At 38.3% G+C, this 15,049-nt stretch overlaps 1 protein-coding gene across 5 annotated transcripts in view; it reads right to left on the minus strand.

Annotated features, from left to right (window-relative positions):
* Nucleotides 1-14,365, minus strand: part of CALCRL (calcitonin receptor like receptor) — a 58,503-nt gene extending 44,138 nt beyond the window's left edge. For 4 of the 5 annotated variants that reach the window (XM_085553596.1, XM_085553590.1, XM_085553594.1 and 1 more), the window contains exon 1: nucleotides 13,921-14,129. The gene's annotated coding sequence lies outside the window, so the exon portion shown is untranslated. Of the gene's footprint in view, nucleotides 1-13,920; nucleotides 14,130-14,221 lie in introns of those variants that run through there. The other variant, XM_085553592.1, reaches the window with a different exon arrangement.
* Nucleotides 14,366-15,049: the final 684 nt, after the last annotated feature.

Raw genomic sequence — 15,049 nt, forward strand, 5'->3', positions numbered from 1 at the left:
AAGAGCTGCTTTTTCCCTTGCTTATTCACAGTGAATACACATTCAAAAGTGGTTTTTGGTACCTCACAGAAGAATTTTGGGGACATTACTCCTAGACTTAAATATTTCCAGGGAGTTCCTGCAAGAGGACCTAAGTGCTAAAGAAGTAAATTCTTCCCAGGAAAAAGACATGTAACTAAAAGAAGATAGAATCTAAATTAGAACTCAGTTACATACTCCACTTTGCTGATCAGTTATCTAAACTTATGTAATCAATTTTATTCTAGGATACTACAGATACTAAAGTAAATACAATTTGAACCAAAATAATAAACCATTACTAGGAGCAACTGCTGCATAAGATAAATAGATTGCTCTGAAAGTAGTGCCTTCTATTTATTTTTTGTACGTAACTGTAATAGATACAAATAGCATGAAAACGCTACTGGATAGAATGAATTCTCAGCTACAGAACACTTTTTTTTTCCCCCCCTACAGTCACTGCTGTTGGTTTGCAAGGACGAGCTGATTGAGATGCCTTTCATTTCATGGTGTGCCAGCTGTGCATGGTCAGATAGAACATGGGCTGTCTTCCACACCACTGTCAATACTGCTGAAACACATCGCCCCACCACCAACAGCTACACTGTGCACACCACCACTGTTTGGTCTCCAGAAGCCTTCAGCGAGCATCAATGAATGTCAGCGTGTGCCATTTTTTCCACAAACAAGAATTAAGTTTTAGAATTTTGCCTCTCACACACCACGTCAGAAGCCATTCTATCAGACTGCCTCTCTGCAGCCATCTGTCTCACTGCAACAAAATATAATGGGATACTAGCAGGAAGGTTCATTGCTGCCCATTTCACCAATGTCTACTTCTAGATGTCACAGACCAAGAGAATGAAATAGGACTCATTACTTTTGGAACAGCCCTCATATGTTTGTCCACATAGGTAATGAGTGTCAAATATGTTTTCCTTTGAATGATTAAGTTTACTGATTTTTATCTGTGAGAGATGAGAAACAGTTCCAGCGAGCTCAATCCCACTTCCCTGAGAAAACAAAACAAAAACAAGAAACAGCACCAGCTGCTTGGCAGGGTTCTGCTAGAATGATAACACAGTCTCCAAGTGCTCTCGTTAAAGCAATGGAATTAATTACTGATGAATACTGACACAGTAACAATGCTGACAACTGCATCACCTACACTAGCAAAGTAGCTCTCTGCTCATGCTACACTAATAGATGGATCCTTGTATGAACTGTTTTTCTATTGTAATGTTTAAATTAAGTACATTTCAAAAGCAAAGACTTGCTAGTTAAGAGAATTTGATATACTAAAAACATGCATGCTCTTTATTAAATCTACCTTAATTACACACAGGAAAAAAATCAGACTTTTCCTAAAGGATATTCACCCTCTCACTTGGGTTAACCTTCAATATTGATTCAGTTGAAAGTTCATTCTGCACGTGGGCTGCTACATTGTCATCCAGCTCCACTTTAAATTAACAGACTAACGCTCATGTCAAATAACACCTATTTTACAAGTACGGTGAATGATGAATTGCATTAAAAACATAGGAAAGGGACAAAAGGACATAGGAAGTTGTTACATACCAGTTTTGGTGAGAAGACGAGAAAAACAGAAGTAACTAAAATCATGCACAAAAAATTAGTGGCAAAGAAAACACTGAAAAATATCTAAACAAACAACAAAAAACAGCAGCAACAACAACAACAACAACAAAAGCCAAAACGTCAACCACAAGTTCTGCTGTAACTCCATGAGCATCAAAGGATCTACACTTTTTTTGAATTATGTTCCAGATTAATAAATCTGGAAGTCAGGGAAGTTAGACAGGAATCTCATGAGAACACATTTTCTGATGATATTTTAGATACTCCCAAGTTGTAAGCCTGCCAGAAATAATGCAAGAGCAGCTTTTTTTCCACAACATTTTGGTACTTCAATTCCAAATCTAGCAACAGAATAGGAACTGCAGAGGCATGTGAAAGACTCGTCAGCAATAAAATCTTCACCCATTCATCAGCTATGTGCAATATGGCATAACGTGGATTTTGGAGGAGAAGACAAGAGAGGACTCTGATCTCATTTGAATCACTTCATCCCTTTCTCATTGTGGAAAAAAGAAAAAAAAAAAAGAAAAAGTTGGCACTACTTAAAATAAATCAAATTTGACAACAGTCACAGTTCTGTTTGTTTTGTTACCAAGCGGTTTTCCAAACATCCAAGGTTTTTCTTGAATGCTCCGCTGTGATTTCACATATGACATTTCTACAGCTAACGGATATGCCTGGTAAATAAAACGGAGCACTGCAAAGGTTACCTTCCTTAACTAACACAAGGAACAAGATAATCCATTGAAATGCTGTCAGAAGGGATTGTCTATTGGTAACAATGATAATGTTCTTGCTATATTTCCTAAAAAGCAAAGAAACCAAGCTATAATTTTCTGCAAATTATTGCTTAAGTCTAGCTACGACAAAAGAGGCAGTTATATCCATGCAACTGACCACATACCTACCACTTCCACAAGCACATCTTGCATTTCTTCAAAAGACATGCAACTTGAAAAAAAGGTCTCCCGATAACCATGCTCTCATGGAATGATGATTAAAGTAAATCAAAAGATTAACTCAGGAAAGGAAGGTTTCTGGCTTAATAATCCTTCATGCTACCTAGGTAGATTCGGTCAGGAAAAATTACTTCATGATTTGCTCTATTACAATATATACACAGGCCATATATGTAAAAAACAGCAAGTTCTTCTAGATAGTTAACGAGAAGTAGCAATCCTCCTAACGATTTGGGGATATGAAGAGCTTTTGAAATGCAGCAGTGAGAGAATAATAAAACACAGAAAAAATAAAAAATGTATATACTTGGTAGTTCCACAGAGTCTATGCAAGATGAAAACACTGTCTACAGGATCTCAAGTGGAACAACAAGCACAAAACAAATAAGTAAGCAAGTAAACTTGAATTTTGCTTTTGCTCTTTTTATCTAAATGACAAGGCCTAGATAGTGGCAGCATCAGAGGAGCAGTGCTGTTTTCTCTTTGAAAGCTGATGCGCCCCAACAGAAGGGCAGGAAAGGCATCTGAATCTCCTCGAGGAGACAGCAGTCGCTTGATAACTTGCTGACCTTCCTGTTAAGCCCAAAGGCTGCAAACACACAGAATCCATACGACCCGTGACATCTTCGAACACTGCAAGATGTGAACTGAGGGTCCCTGCCAGGAAACAACTGTCTCTCCGTGACAAACTGAGGTTCATCTCCCTCTGTGGGACTGGAAATAATTTATACTCCACTTGAGGATACTTACAAATGTAGGCCCACATTTATTTTCTTTTTGAAATATCTGAACCAATAAACCAAACTGTATATAGAAGCCTTTTTCATCTTTTTATGCATAAAGCTAATCTGCAGAAGCAGGAGCAATTTGAAAAGAAAACAAACAATAATTACCTGAAAATTTCTGATGATTTTTTGAAGGTTCTTGTGATAAGAAAGGCCAGCATAATTTAAATTTCCAGGAAGTTAAACTCCATAAAAAGCACATTGGTTTCATCTCCACCTAAATCACTCTGATGATCTATGGCAGTATGACTGAATCACATCCCCTTGGGCAAATTGGTATGACCCATTTCTAGATCGCAGGCTTGAAGTGCATCAGCTAGAAGCCTGCCCAGGTGAGAGCTATTTCTATCTCACTTTCTTGGGAACAGAGAGTAAGGAGATAAGCTTTCTCACACGAAAAGCAAACCAACAGACATCTTCTTTAACCATGGTTATTGTCTTGTCCTGGAGACATGACATATACTCAACAAGTCCAGTGTATTTTCAACTATTCACTGTCTAAGAAAACATAGTTGATTTCAACAAGTAAATCATCATCATATGTAGTCCTTTGCATATGATCAGTGCCCTAAGCAGTTAAACATTCCTTTTGAAAATGGATTCTGTGACGTATTTCTTGGAGCTACTTCCATTGAATTATTGCATACATACAGGCATACAAGATAATTTTCAGAAGGAATGATGTAACCAGTGTGCTGTCACAAAAAAGCTGCTAATTAGTATTAATCGGTTGCTTTGTTTCCTACATTAATCATTCTCTTTCCTATTCCAAACAATATACTGCCATTTTCTGTTAAACAGATAATACAATTGGATGTGGAGACTACTGGGTATCCCTTCAAAGTAGTAGCACGGCCCCAGTAGCCAACCGACATTGTTTCCCCACACGTGCTTTCTTCTCAATGTTTTCTTGTCAGTCACTAGCTTTTTTCCTTCCACCTGTACAATTCCCTTCAAATTGTTGCTGATTTTGCAAGCCTCTGACCTTGTGTTGTGCTCTGCGCACCATCCATACAGTTTCACTTAGTCCTTTGTAAGTATCCTACTCTGTCTTTAAGGATTTGCAGGATTAAAACTCGAAAGCCAAAAGAGCAGAAGTAAAACACTTGGTCTCTGACACTTCCAGCAAGCCATTCAAGCTGCACAGTAACTTTTCAATTAGAAAAAGATTTTGATGAGTAGCATCAACTCCAGTCTCATCCACTGACACTCCATATCAGTTAATGTGTCTCTTATTCTGAAAGAACCAGAACCTTAGGGACGAATGTTCACAAGCAGTGTCTGATTTCTCCACCCCTTGTCCTCCCATGCAGAAGTTCGTGCAAAAGAAGGCAGCACAGAGATATTTAGCTGCCAGACAGACTTCCCCTCACAGTTCTGCTAACCTCAAAGTTGTCCTATAGTACCCTTAGTTTTCCATTTCACAAGACTCTGTCACAGAGCTACAGCCTGGCATTCCAAATTAAGCTGAATTTAGACCAAGAATTCTTTCATCTCAGAAAATAAGATAACTAGATTAAAGACTGAGATATTCTCACACAATCCTGAAAACATGCAGTCTTCATCAGCACCCAAAATCCACCTGGGTTGGTTTCTAATCTATCCTACTACTTCCTGGAGAGCAATTCCAAATTTGTGTCCTCCCAGATGTGATTGAATCCTCTCACTTGACCTCCTTATTTCACACTAACTCAACAGCTTCTTAAAACATTTGCTTCTGTGACCATTTGTGGGTGTCCTTCAGCTACAGTAGTGTCAGTGTAAACACACATCACATAAACTGTCCACAAGTGCTTCAGAGACCCACAAGTGCTATTTCACGCCCTCGCCTTTTTAGAGCAGACTGGCCTTCTGTATTATAAATGTTGAAAATAACCTGAAATGTACTGTGCACGTCAGAAACCAACACTGCAAATGAAATGTTCTCTTTTACAACTTTAAAATCTAAATTTTTGTTTTAAAACATTTATCTAGACTTCTAAATTCAGCAGCTTGGCATAAGCTTCTGGAAGTTCATTTTGCAAAGTACACTAAAACTAATTTGCCATTTCACAGTGCAGCATTTCCTGGCTCTTTTTCTCATTACTTTATCCACCCTTCTTGTCATTACCAATGATGATAAATACTGAATATTTAAAAATATACATGAAGTATGAATAACTTTCTACAAATATATTAGATAAAAAGTCTATCAGATTATATAGAACTTTGATAGAAAACAGGCAGCTCATAACCTTACTGCGCTAATAATAGGGCGCTGACAAATTAACCAAGCTGGTAAATACGTAGCTTGGTCATAACAGGATTGCACAAGAAAATATACTGTAATGACCCTGCCTTGAACATCCTGTTATAACCCATTGTTCCTCTCTATTACTCCAATTCAGCAAGTTTGTTGTGTTTTTTTTTAATTGCGGATGAATGGCAGCAAAGGAACCAAAGTAACATTGAATTACACGTGTACAAATCGTGGCTTATAAATAAGCAAAAAAACAAAAAAAAAGATCCTGAAAAATTGAGAGAAGTTTTGAGCCACCTGATAGCACAACAAAATTTGCATGGCAACGGAAATAGGAAAATTCTTTTCCTTGCATAGAGGAGCAAAAGACACAATAGTAAGAAGCTTCCATACACAGCGACTGGATATCTCGCCTTCACTCCATATGAAAAAATACAAGCTAGCTTATCACTGCAGCTACTGGCATCTTAGCTGAGTAAATTACTAAAACCAAGCAACTTTATTTGTTGCCAAGTTCACATAATGAATAGAAAATGTATTCAGCAACCCTACTGTGAATTCCTATCGTACACATAAATGCAAACACATATCTCACTACCTAAAAGAATCTTTCTATTTACATAAACAATCACATATGTAAAGAAATGGCTGGTTACTGACCACCGGACACCTGGCTCAGCTTTGCCACTGCAGTCAGAATGTCATGCTCTAGGCACTATCATTCCAATTACTTATTTGCACACAGGCTTTACAAAGGGCACTGCATTATAATTATTATGGACATTTTCTGACTGTGTGACAGCAGTTTTAATTCCTTCCATCACATGATCTTCCTTGCTATCAGACTTCATCATTTTACTGTTACTTCATGCTCAAGAAGGCAGAACATCTTCTACCTCAGAACTGTAATGCTGTTCTGTTTAAATGCTTATTACAAAGGTTTAGAAGTCTAACTAACAAGCAAAGGAATTCTAAAAGGAAAACAAACTTATGTGGGACTTCTTAAGCGACTCCTGCATGGTAAAATGCTGTTTTTGAACACTTTTGTTTGGCATGTGGGCACTTTCTGAGAAAGCTGAGTTATCACAGGTGACCACCTGTGAAGCCACAACTGTCTACCACAGTTTTGGTTTCATTAGATAATATGCATTTAAGAGCATCTTTGCTCCCTTTGTCTAACCTTATTCAGAGATCTTATTGCATTTGAGCCTTAAAATCCACTTTGAGTTATTTCAGTGCTGGCTTTGCACTGACTGTATCCGCTTAATCTTACAGACAGTGGTTTATGCTGATATGTTCTGGTGCCCTAGTGGCCTCACAGAGATGGTGTAAGTATTTAGCCATCCTTCCAACATACCTTAAAACACTGTTGTGTCCTTCATGGGCTGTAACATGACTCTAGGAAAAGCTTAACATGTCTGCAGACTATGTTATCTCTATAGCTCTAAATAAAAAGTGCCCAGCTAAACTACATAGAGTGAATTCTACCCTTGGATTGCATGCATAGTTTATAGAACAACCACAAAAGAAATGGGATTTTTAAAATGTACTCTGAAATGTTGGGGGAGGAGGGGGGAGAGAAAAAAACACACAAATGCAGGCCTAGCACTTGTATCTACCTCAATGCAGTGGACAGTGCTAAAACACAAGGGGGAAAAAAAAGCTCTTAGGAACCATGATGAGAGCTATGAAAAAACTAAAATAGAGCATCCAGCATGCAAGAGGACAACGTAAGGTTCTTGCAAGGCAGTGCTGGGACTTCTGAAATCAATCCGCAAATGACACTGTCAAGATTTCAAGACTGTTCAAATCACCTTCTGCACTCAGAAATTAAGCACCTCCAATACAAATAACTGAACAAGCATTAATGAATACCCAATCATTGTACTTCAGAGAAAATAGTTGGATCTGCCAATTACAAACACTATCCCTGCCTGTGATAGCCAATTTTCTATTTCTACATTGCTTGCTGGTGTGCAATTTAAGTCCATGTTTAATCTTTTATATTTTATTTGTTTTTTACAACATCTGAAAACGATAGAATGGATTTAACCTTTTAGATCTCCTTTACTGAGAGCTGATGGAGGAGCGGGGCTGCCGTTCTGCAGCTCTGTGGGGCAATCGGAACACTGCAACAGCAGAATTCAACCTAAAGGGAATCCTTATTCTCATATGTTAATTGTTTTCCAAAGTTACTCTTCTCTAGGACTATAATTCTCCTTGTCTGGTTTTAGCACAAAGACTTTTGTTTCCTGATGCACGTACACAATTAACTGATTAGATATATTTTTTTAGTGTTTATATCTTTACCTACCCAGAACTGAAAAAACAAAACAACACACATTAAAGAAAAACAAACAAACAAACAAAAAGTCCAAAAACAAAACAAAAAAGAAAAAGAGAAAGAAAAAAAAGAAATAGCCTCAAAACCCAAAACCGAGCTGGCAAGCACATAACCACAAGAAAGGATACAATTTAGCTCCGTGTTTAAGTGCTCTCTTAGTGTTAACCAAGGGCGTCTTCTGATTGCTGCAAGCTTCAGGCAAAAAGCGCAACCCCGGTGGCCTTCAATATGTTACCATGCATTATACAAGACGTTTAATTAAAAACAAATTGAGAATGCAGAACATGAGCCACGCAAAGAGTACCTGAGCAGCAGTCAGGAAGGAGCCTTAATTTTGACTTTCCTGAATGTTTTCCAACTAACCTTTTCCTGACTGAATAATAAATCTATTTTATGAGAAGTCACCCATCTTGATATTCAGCTGTGGTACACTCGCTGGTTGCTCTTAAGAGCCTTTCACGGAAAAGGACTCCCAGTTTAAACAGGTAGTAATTTAATGGAAAGGGTTCGCACCCTCACCTTCCCCTTCCAAGAAACTGGATGTGTTAGGACATTCATTTCTCTTTGAAAGGAAGGATAAGGCAGAGGTTAATTTCATCCACATGAGCTAGAGTAGGATAAGCTTTAGGAAACACTGTCAAGACATGTTCTTAATGCCTGGCAAAGTGACTCATTCAGAGCCATCACAGGAAAGGAAGTGGAATAGAATAAAAAACGGAACAGGATGGAGGCTTACACAGGAGAAAGAAGTGACAGAAAGGAAACTGAATTGTTTAAAGAGGCTTGAGGTTACAAGTCCTGTAACTAGATAATTTTTTTTTCTTTTAAAGTGTATAAAATATATTTTTATACATATGCAAAATACACGTGCTCTATGTGTATAATGTACATATATGCACACACACTTAGGTATGCACATAAGTGTAAAAACAACTGCTTTCTGACAGAAAAGAGATGTATTTGTGCTTCACTTTGCAAAGCTGCCTGCTGAAGTTTTGATTCAGTACAAGAAGGCTTTACCAGGGTATGGGAAATAAGCAAGGATTTCCTCTAGAAATCCACACATTCTTCAATATGCTATTCCATACAACATGGGATGCTTAGAGTACAGAATCATCCACTTACGCAAAAAATCCACCGAAACTCAACACACAGTTACACTAGCCTCTAAAAATATACTCTGTGCAACAGATATAAGAACAAAAACAACAAAATGCCCCTATTTTCTCCATTACAAAACATAGAGCATTAAATTTCATGTACTAGCAACTTGATGCAATGTGAAAAAATTTCTCTACTCCAAGTATTTTGAATGTTAGGATAATTATTTATGATGTCAATTTTTGGATTTAAATGTGTGGACTGTTTCAATAAACAAACAGCACTTGTGCAAATAGGATTTCTACTGACAACCAACTTTGACTCCCGGGGAAGAACATGGAAGTATTATTTTTAGTAAGGGCAAAGCTTAACTGATTCCCAGCTCTCCACAGATCAGATCTGACACCTACAAGTAAAAAACTTCTCATTGAATAGTCCAATACAAATGCATGGGTTTTCCTGCTCAAATGGATACTCAGAAAGACTGACAGACTCATTAAATCACATCATTTTAAACAAGAAATGAGACATTTAAAAATGAAAAAGGCACAGTCCAAAAGTTATCCGGGAAAAAAATATACCAAAATAAATATTTTTCAATTCAACATCTCATCTCCCAAACAAACTTATGTATCACTGTGGAATAATCCTTATTTAATCCCCAGAGTGACACCTGCTGGATTTCACTAAGAGAATAAAAGGTCAGGTAACCCCATAATAAGAACATTTCAGGACAACTGGTACAAATCTGTGCCCTTTAAATAAAAATAATCAAAGGATGCAGTCACATTTCCCCCCCACCTCCCCTCCCCCCTCCATTTATGGCATTAAATTAATACATAAATACACAGAGGAAAGAAATGAGAGCTTTAGACATCACATTAATGTCTGATACTTACATTGTTTATTATTTCTGTCTAGGAAGGACTACAGAATACAAAAACGCTGGGAAAATAACTATACTAATTTCTCATAAAATTGACAAGAATAAAAAATAAAGCCTAAAATGCATGGGTTTGGAGTGAACAACCGTCTTTGCAGTTTATCTTCTGTTTACCTTAATAAATCACTACTAAAATAAATGGGCTGTACACTTTTCAAGCTCAGAATTACAATACAACAAGCTCTTAAAGGAAGATAAATCTTTGGGAACTAAAAAGATACTCTGCCTAAATGCAGATGATGGAATACTGTATAGGGAGTAGCTGCTTTGAAAAAAAAAAAAGGAAGAAATAAATATCAAATTCACTGAAGTTTAGTTCCTTGTTTTTGGTATAATAAGGGAAGTGAGGCTGGTATGGGCTTCATTAAACAAAGTTCTGTCACTAATTTTGTTTGGGATATTTTCTTAAATAAGGGTTTCATGCTCCAGGCACAAATCCAGAAGCACAATGTTATTTTTGCTTTCCTAAAATTTGGTTAGCATCCTAATTGTCAGCCACAGCTTAACAGTGGCCAAAACTGCCAGAAATTCTTGGGTGATATCTGTGTTATGTTAAAAGGTAACACCTTCAGGGAGACATACAAATTTACACAAGGAAAAAGAAGAAAGATTCCTAACTGAATTATGTGCTTCTCTCATGGAATTTTTTTTTTTTTTTTTTTTTTTTAATGCATTACATTCAGCTAAATGGATTTCAAATGCATCTTTCCAAGGAAAAGCAACTCTAAATAAATCATTTCTGTTCTTTTGGACAGCATCTACTACAGTAGTGATTGAAAGTGCTTGTGCTGAACTAGGGCAGAAAAAGAATGACTGCTGGGAAAATGTAAACGTTACAAACAAGGTTGGGAGACTAAGACGGACATGCAGAAGAGATGGTTCTGGAAATAAAAATAACTGAAAATCCTAAAATGTAGCCTTCCAGTTTTTTGTCTTGATTCTAAGATAATAATAATAAAGGGCTTCAAACATGCATGGAATTCTTCCTCCTTTTTCTTTTACGTATTAATACAACATTCATATGCACCCAATTTAAAGCAGTACTAACGATTCACTGTTTTCTAAACAAAGGACAAGGTTTGAGGCTAATTCACTTGGTACATCTCCTTCAAAACACGTATGTTGCCTCTTTAGTTGATACATGAAGAGTAAACCTGAGATAGATACTTCCCACACATGTTTAAAAATTATAATACAAGGATATTGTCTAACTCGACTCCAGCACTCTGACAGTTACAACAACTGTTACGTGAAACAAGCAACTGTTTTCAGCAGCATAATGCTAAATGAAAGCAGACCCTGCACAGAGCAGCACCAGCCCCTACAGCAGAGGTAACCATAATGCTGCGGTACTACCAGCACTGCGCATGTGCTCTATAGGAATGACTGCTGATCAGAAGCACAGAATATATTTTGCTAGAAGATCATCAACACTGTAATCACATTGGAAACACGTGGGAGCTAGCTCTTAAAGAGAAATTCTGCTTAAAAATAAAAGATAAAAATTCATGCTTTTGGACTTGTCACTAGATAAATGCCTTCAATTTCCTTAATAATATCCGACAGTGTGTCCAGCACTTACTATAGAAGTGATTAAATAGATACTTTTAAACTATCATTGTGTACACTTGATTATTAAAAACACATTGATAGCAACAGTTCCCTCCAAATGACTGGGCTGGTTTGAATCCTTTATCAGTATGATTTCATACTCTTGTGGGCCCAGTCCTAACCACCTCTTCCACGTGCTACAAATGCTGATGGAAGCAGCTAACTTACTGAAATTCTCAACAGATGGAACTAAGTTCATAATTACAGTAGTAGCATAGGAAATTCTTTTTTCTTCTCTCAGTTCTTTTCTTAATTGTAGCCCACTCTCTAAACCTGGATTGCAGTACTCAGCCCATAGAACAGTGCTGCTGTCCCTATGTGGGCTCCATTTTTTAGCCAGGTAAGCTACCATCACCAAGAACAAGGCATGTAGATCTATTTAATGAGGAATACCCCAAAAATGGCAAAATTTATTAAAAAAACAACTGCCGGTAGATCACAATACGCCAGTTACAGGATGGATACTGTCTGTAACCACAATAAATACTCCTTCAACATAAAAATACCCTCACTGAGGAATATCCTGCCCTTTGACAGTCAGTGGAAAAATTCCCACTGGCTCTCAGTAAATTAGAACTACAACAGTTGCATTGTATTGGGATAAGCATACTCAAAGGGTAAAACGTTACATTTCTTAAGGCAGAGCAATAACCCAAATGATCAGGAATTCAGAGTATGGCAACATTTGAACAGGACACCTTGTCACTCACACTGCATGTTCAGATAGTCAAGTTTGTACAAAACAACATGGACATTTGTCCTACATATCGTCTTGCTTCATTTAGAACCACCAAGCGCCTTTTGTGCTGGTGGTTTTTAAAGCTGGATAAAGACTTTGCAATCATTACTAAACGCAGTCAAGTCAATGACAGTTTAAGCAGATTGCAACAGTGAAAATACACATCTTTATTTATAATTGAACATTTCGGCATGGCAGCATGTGTGTTTTGTAAGAAAACACAGATTCCAAGATTGTCTCATTCATATTTTTCCAGAACCAGTGTGCCCCCTTTCAACACACCAAAAGGACCTCAGAATGCAACAATCAGGCTTTTGGCACATCACGAACCTGAACAGTTTTAAAAGGTTATATGCATTATTGTTGTAAATGAATGATGCGATCCCCAGGATGCACAACATTACTGCAAAGACTCAGCAGTGGCTCATTTGTAAGAGTAAAATCCAGCTCCAAAGTATTTGGCACAAGTTTATTAAGGAACAGAACAATAAAATCACAGCTATTTTTCATGCTGTTTCAACATAAGCACCTTGGGATGACTAAATGAATCACCGCAGAACCAAATGCAACTGTGAAATCAAACCTATTCTGATTCTCAACTGCCCTTCAGTAATAAAACAACATCTCCTGATTCTGTAGATCCATTACACGTCCAAACAAGCAGATGACCAGATGCAGTGAAGGCAATAATCATAAGTGTGCAACTATATTATTCAAAACAGAATATTGCATCTGCTATCAGAAGATGAAGAAGTGGCAAGACTCTTAACTATACACTGGAAGACACAGAATCACACACTACTCGCTGATAAATAGCTTCTCAAGGCAATTCAGTACAAGACAACTACCTTACAATAAATCAATTCAGTGAGTGTTGGAGAGACCCCAACAAGAGAACTCCTGCACATGTACAAGCACTAAGCTCAAACTGACTTTTTCTCAAGCAAATGGATGCTTCATGTGTTCTGTCGTGCTACAACAATGCTAAACCTAGCTATGAAATAATTTGGATATGATTTCTTCTTGAAATAATAACACCACTAAGATTAAAGAAGCATTCAATAAGAGAACTTGCACCACTTTATCACCCAATTTGTCTCCTCTTGAAAGAGCTTCAGTTGTATTGAATTAGTCTCATGGACCATTTTCAAATCGGGATGCCTCTAATTCTCTCCAGATGCAGAGTCAGACATATGGCTAACTGATATCAGGGTTTTAGAAGGAAACCTTTCAACGATTATTAGGACTTTTTTTTTTTTTTTCCTTTTTTTTTTTTTTTTTTTTTTTTTCTTTCCCCAATCTTTCTATTTATTTATCATCGGTTACTTCCCTCAAGGATATATTAAAGTAACACTGGCTATAAAATCAGCTCAGCATTTGGTAACTAAAAATAAACGAAGCTTTTTCCTGAGACCCTTTTCTCCCTGCAGATCACATAGGACATGCTGAGGTTCACGTAAACGCATGCAAACACACCTAAGTCGTCCCTCTAACATATGTAACACCAAACGCGTTCAGACGGCACCAACACATCATTCTTAGGTAAAACAATGACGCTGTTTCGATGTGTACTCACCACGCAGAGTTGTTCCCAGCTCGGTCGCTCAGTTCTCCCTTCCCAGCAAGGGTGCAGATTGCTGCTCGTTCGCCTCGTCGCCCGGCCGGCTCGGAGCCGTGCGGACGCCCGCTGGGCACCGCGCAGTCCGAGAGCCGGCGGTGCCGGCAGAGGCGCCCAACAGGGAAGCGCGGCTCTGGGCAGCGCCGGGAGAGGCTCAGCTTCTAACTGAGAAGCGGCGGCAGCAGCGAGCCATCAGAGCTTCCTGTTACATCACCGAGACCCCGCCCGCAGCCCGCGTTAAGTTACTCTTCGCACTCACATGGCGTGGCCCAGGGAAGCGAGGCTCGTCTAGGGTTTCGAGGAGCTGCCCCGTGCTGCCTGGCAGCCTTGTTCCTGCACCATTCCCGAGGTCTGCTGCGATTTGTCTTGTTCGTGATCCTAAACGAGTTGGAAAAGACTCATCCTACAGAAAGGAGAGCAGAGGATTTGTCTCACATATCTTCCTCCTCATACTAGACCTAGAGAAAGGAGTCATTAAATGAACGATTACTCCGAGCCGAAGTGTTATCAAGCTGCAGTCCTCCCAAACCTGAGTGACCTGAGTCACCTTCGCTGGCACTGAGGGGCTGCATCATGCCCCAGAATCAGTACAGAAAAGCTGTATAGAGAAATGCCTACGTTCCTCAAATAGAAAACAGTGCTACAGCGCAGTCACATTTAAACTATGCACTTGCTTAAACTGAGAAAGTATCATAATAATTTTGTTTCAGTATAATAACAGTTAATGAAGTCTTTGAAATAACAAGGATATGGAATCGACAGAGCAGAACATACCTCCAGCTATATTTAATTACCACTGGTTTCAAAGCATCAAGTATAAGATGCCCAGTTTGCAAACTGCTACAGCTCAAGACAGAGCAGAACAGATGACAATCCTTAGACTAGCTGCAAAGAAGCTTAGATCAGGACCTAAAAATGTTTCCTTACGAGCAATTATTGCTTCCTCTTTGAACAACTGATACCTGTGCTACAGACAGCATCTGTGCTCTCCAAACCAACAGTTGCCATGTACACACATGTGCTACACTAAACAAATGCGGAGATCATGTGGCATTGATCTCAAATACTAGAAACACCACCAACACCA

The sequence above is a fragment of the Coturnix japonica genome, chromosome 7, assembly GCF_054131305.1.
Source record: "Coturnix japonica strain WE chromosome 7, WE-NBRP24, whole genome shotgun sequence".
Taxonomy (NCBI): Eukaryota; Metazoa; Chordata; class Aves; order Galliformes; family Phasianidae; genus Coturnix; species Coturnix japonica.